Source organism: Bactrocera tryoni, chromosome 3, assembly GCF_016617805.1.
Source record: "Bactrocera tryoni isolate S06 chromosome 3, CSIRO_BtryS06_freeze2, whole genome shotgun sequence".
Lineage (NCBI taxonomy): Eukaryota > Metazoa > Arthropoda > Insecta > Diptera > Tephritidae > Bactrocera > Bactrocera tryoni.
Window position 1 is genome coordinate 81,976,108 of NC_052501.1, and position 6,000 is coordinate 81,982,107.

General features: G+C 33.1%; 1 non-coding gene across 1 annotated transcript; it reads right to left on the reverse strand.

Moving 5' to 3' along the window:
• Positions 1–4,775: 4,775 nt before the first annotated feature.
• Trnam-cau lies at positions 4,776–4,847 on the reverse strand. Its single transcript has one exon. It is a non-coding gene; the product is annotated as a tRNA-Met (tRNA).
• Positions 4,848–6,000: the final 1,153 nt, after the last annotated feature.

Below are 6,000 nucleotides of genomic sequence, written 5' to 3' on the forward strand. Positions count from 1 at the left end.
AAATATTTTTAGTTTTAATACATAATAATATTAAAATTTTTTAAATCTTTAAATAAATAAAAAATATATAAATTTGTTTTTAAATATTTAAATAAATAAAAATATTTAAACTATTGTTAAAAATACTTAAATTACTTAAAATAATATTTAATGATTATTTTTAAATTTAAATATATGTACACTTAAATATTTAAAAAAAAATATTAAAAAAAAATAGAAAAATATTTACATTTATTTTATTTTTAATTTTTAAAACTTTATATTTATTTAAATTTAAAAAAATATTCAAAAAAAGTTGAAAAGTGTTTAGATATATATTTAAATTTTCAAAAATATTTCAACATTTCTTGTTAAATTTTAAAAAAATATTAAAAAATAGAGAAATATTTAAATTAATTTTTTTATAAATATTTAAATAAATAAAAATAAATAAAATATTTTCAAAAAAATATTTAAAAAAAACACATATATATTTATATTTATTTTTTAATTTTTAAAAATTTATATTTATTTAAATTAAAAAAATACTTATTTAAATTTAAAAAAATTAAAAAGAATATTTAAAAATTTAAAAATACATATTTGAATTTAAAATAAATAAAAATATTTATAATATTAAAAAAAATTTAAGAAAATAGAGATATATTTAAATTTAGTTCTTTTTTCATTTTAAAAATTTATATATTTTAAAATTAAAAAAATATTGAGAAAAAAAAATAAATTAAAAAAATAAAAATTTAAACACTTATTTAAATTTTAAAATTTATTAAAAAGAGGAATATATAATTATAAATTTTTTTTAAATTTTTTATATATACTTAAAGAAATGAAAAATAGTTATAATGTTTAAAAAAATTAATATTAAAAAAAAATTAAAAATTTTTAGAAAATATTTTATTATTTTAAGTAGTTTAAGTATTTTTGAAAATATTTTAAATATTTTTTATTTGTTTTTTAATTAAAAAAAAATGTTGGAAAAATTTAAATTTAAATACTTCTAAATATTTCAACGTTTATGAATAATGTGTATTGCATAGAAAAATTTATATTGTATTTAGAATTTAGTAAGAAGTAAAAGTAGATAATATACAATTAAAAAATAATTGTACTTCAACTTTTTGGTACAATTATTTGCTATTAAATTATTTGCATTTGGTCGAAATAAAAAAATTTTACTAACCTCAAAAAAGATAAGAAAATAATTACAACAAAAAATATACATAATATTTATTGGATTTATTTGCACTTTATATAACATTGAATTTACTCAATTGTGTGAATTTATGGCAAAATATTTGTAAATATTTCCAGAAACACATTTATGATCACTCCTCAAGCGCCGTGGGCAACCACACATCAAACTTTGAGTAAATAATTTAAAAACATTCTAATTTATCTCAATTTACTTGATTAATTAAATTCTATACCGAAATTAGTAATTTGCACAGCAAGTTCGCTTTGCTAGATTAATAAGATAGCTACCTAAAACCGCCTGTGGTTATTTGAATAATCTTTCTCTACTTACAGTCTTTATAGGCAGCAAATGCCAGATAACCACAAAATTTATACAATAATCTGCTTTATTTAATTTTTCCAACGCCCGAAACCACAACATCAGCTTGTCTGTAATTGTGCATTATTTCATGCAAACTGGGTCAAAAGTCAAACAGGCATAAACAAATGTTGCCATGGCCAAAGTCAAATTGTTGCACATCGTCTGCTATGCTGATGATATTCATACGAGTGGCTGACAGCAAATCTATTACTCGGTGTAATAAGTGAAAATGATATTGAATATGTTTGTGGTTCGAGTTGCAATATATACATACATATATGTATGTGTGTATGAGTATTACGTGGGTAAGAAAAGTCCTTGCACGCGAAGAGACCTACTTCACACACACTTGCATACGAATAAAAGTGTTTGCAACAGTCGTGGAGAGTGAAAATGGATGGAAAACGTCATTAGTGCATGTTAACCTATTTTACAAACTAATTGATGGGGTCTTTTTTCTTGTGAAAAGGCTCTGGTAACACAAATGAGATATTTGCACGAGTGTATAATTGAAAATATGGGCGTATGTTTGAATACCGTTATACACGTAAGTATGGCGGTTGAATGAAGTGAGCAGTAATGAAAAAAATTATACCCAACAAACTTGATTGAGAATACTGCTTGCACGTGATTTTCTGAAAATTGCTCCGAAAATATTTCCCGACTGGGAAAAATGTGGAAAAAACAAAATCGTCTAAAACATTTTAGTTCATAAAAACAAAAAACTAATCGTGGTTTTGGTTTCATCTCAATTTATTTGGTTTTAGGCAAAAGCCTTCGAACTTTACACCATAATCGGTAGGTCCTGAGGGTTGGTTGGGATAGACGGCTGATCCCTCAGCGTGGCGTGACTCAGGACTGAGTCGATTTAAAAAAATTGTATTGAACTAATCGTTACAATTCTTTCAAAACTTTCAAATAGGCTCCTTATGCGTCGATCCCACGCTGCCAGCGTGATTTCCAAGCATTGAAGGCGTCACGGAAGGCATTCTCCGGGATAGCCCTGAAAGCCGAGGTGCATGCTTCCAACGCCTTTTCATGCAAGGAAACAAAAAAAGGCCGGAGGGTCACATCTGGGCTGTAGGGCGACTCCGAAAACGTGGGGATGCCGGCCTTGATTAGGCAAGAAAGGCGGTGTGAACTAGGGCTTTGTCGTGGTGCAACTTCTAATCGGTTGCAAAGTCTTGTCGGACCCGATTGACCCTTTGTTTGAGTCTCTTGAGGACTTCCGCGAAAAAATTTAACATCTGGTCAATTAAATGAATACTTGGTCGACGGTCTGAGTTCAAAACTTTGCGCACACGGGTCACATTGTCCGTGTTTGTCGAAGTCGCAGGTCTTCTAGCACGGTCTTCATTAGCGACCTCTTCCCAGCCCTCCAAAATGGCCTTCAGAGACTCATAGGCTTCAAAAGATTTAATCAAATGCTTACTGGGTGTATTAATATGTACCGTTATATGCATATGTAGCTGCTGATGAGCTTATAACACATCTTATTCATGTATATACTTATGTATGAGCCATATGCATGTCTGCCACCAACAAGCTCTAGTCATTTGCACGGCACATTTGCGTTTGTGGTCGAAAGTGATGCTTTAAATTAAAAAGAAAATAACCGGCAATCTATTACTAAGCTAAAAATTGATACACTTCTGTCCGGCTGACTGCTGGCGGCGGAAGTGCAGCGGCAGCACAGGCGTGGATGCTGTGCGGCTGGGAGCGAGAGAAGGGCGAGCGTGGCATGGCGTCCAGAACAGCTGCGGGCGTTGTTTGACTTGCCAAGAGGCTGTCCAGTGAGTCAGTAGCCAGCAGGCTACAAATCGGAGTATGTACAGCAAAGGTTGTTTATATACTTGCAGGGTGTTTACATACTTACATATGTAAATATATATATATGCATATGCTTGTATGTGTGTTTGCTTTATTTGACTGCTCGCCAGTCATTTGCCTGTAATGAAGGTCTGTGGTGGCTGCACCAACGTGTGCCAAGCTGGTCAGGCAAATAATGGCAACACATTTGTAAGTGTCTGCGAAAAGTTGTTGTTGTTATTTTCTCACTCTCGCCATAAGCAAGAGCATATTTTTTCGGATAATTTTTTTGTTTTGCCTTGCTTTGCTTTTCCGGTGTATATTGTGTAGTGGCGTTCGTTTAGCGTTTGCCGCTGCTGACATAGCAAAGGCAACGCTTGCGTACATACTTATGTATGTATGTATGTACGTACAAACAACAGTTATACTTGGCGTTGCTTGGCGTTGCATGCCACACCGCAACACTGCGGCCACATGATGATGGAAATCAGCGTCAACTACGTCGCTACTCCACCTACAGTGCGGCATATCAGCATATTATCTTCATTAAGCCAGCTGATGGGAGTGGCGGCGCGCTACAAAAACAACAATACACTTTTTTTTATATAAGAACGCGCAGCTTGCCAGCCGCATTTAACCCACAGCGCCGGCTTGGTCAATAAGTCACTCTCCGTTTTACGTTGGATGCTGTGCTAAGTTGCAAAGGCAACAACAACAACATACCACCTATTTGTAAAGAAACAATGGCGTGTCTGTATAGGTATTTTACATGCAACGCTCATTACCACAAATGACCAGCGCACCCCCGACCAACCATTTATTTCCCACCGTCCGCATAGCTGCTAAACTGGCGCTTCTCATTCACTTTCATTGACTTTTTCACCTTAATCCTGCAGGCTAGCTTGATTAAATAACCTTAATCTACTGCGCGATATCGACTCCGTCTCTTATGCGCTCCCATGGTGCTTTTGCTCCCCCGCTATTATTTTGCAGATTTATCATTCTTTCGTGAGTTCCGATGGCGCATGGTCCTCATGGACGCGGCTGACGGTAAAAATAAATAATGACAGCTCATCATGAGCTCATGCATGGCAGTCAATAATTACGCGAGCCACCGCATACAGACACATGTGCGGTGAGTGGACTCACAGTTATTATGTTGATGCAGCAGCTCAGTAGTGTAACACAAAACCCCGCCAGGCCTCACATTTGTTCGGCATAATGACGTGTAATAAAGGTGCTCAGTGGCGTTATTTAAAGTGGCGCTAATGGTTAGGCGTTTTGGCCCTCTTAAACTGTTAAATTTACGCAAATATAATACATAACAACAACATTGTGTAATATATTATAGTTCGAAAATCAATTTTTTTTGATTTAGTTAACTTAAAAAACATTAGTGCAACGTTAAGTATAGCAGAGCAAGGTTTCGATCCTCGGACCTCTGGGTTATGGGCCCAGCACGCTTCCACTGCGCCACTCTGCTTATAAATACAACGTTGCCAATTTTTAACAAGCTAATCATTATCTTATCTATGAGATCTATGATTTTCAAGATATATGTATATTGGATAGTCGAAAAAGTCTTTTTTGAAGAGCTGTAACTTTTTTTCAACTTTCCCGAATTTAATTTTATAAGTTTATTATATATTATAAGTTGAAAAATATTTTTCCAAGAAATTATCATCTTCCTTTTTCGCAAAGGCATGCTATTACATAAGAACCTTTTCCATTAACGTATAAACTATTTCTTAATATCAAAAATATTCCTTTCTTTGACCAAGCACTACAAGTATTTGCAATCCATGTCCAATATGCAATGGCATACCTTTAAGCGCCACAAGCCGCAAGGTTTGTATATCTACATGTAACTCCTTCGACCTTTTGTTTCTCAATTCTTTCAATGCGAAAAGAACACAACGAATTTGTTGTTTTTTCCTTTAAGAATTTCCTACTTTTATGGCAAGTATGCTTTTTTTCCACTTACTACTCTATCTTCTTGCTTGGCCTTTTCATAACATAGTTGGCTAAAATATTTAATATCAATTTATTGAGGCCACAAAATGTTTGGAGTGTGAGGCAGAAATATTTCCTTTTAACCAAATAGTGTGTGAGTGTGTGTGGAACTAGCTTTTATACGGCACGTTTACCGTTATTATTGACCTTTCCACTCGTCTTAACTTGCCTACAGCTTATTCCTATCGTTACACACTTTTTATTTTATTTCGGGGTAAACAGCAATCTATATTTTTAGACCGCACTAAATTTTTAATATTATTGAAATATTTCCTTCGATTTGTTTGCTTGCAGTGCGCCAATGAAGCGGCAGTAGTTTAGCAGGAGGAACAAAATAAAAATGTTAGGCTTACAAAAATTCCGTGAGACGAGAGCGATGAGGGTGCTTTTTTATGGCATACCATAGTAATTGATTTCGATAGTTTAGTTTTGCTATGCCTGTACTATTTCGGGTGTTTTTGCATTTGGACCTTAGAAAATTCTTTCATACACTCCCTTCAGCAAATTTTTATTTGAGATTGGTTAGCTCTTGTGGCTCAAAGTTGAAAGGTTGCTATTTTTCAGATTTTTTAATTAATTTTTACTAAAAGCATGTTGAGGTGGAACCTCATGAATGTGGGCAA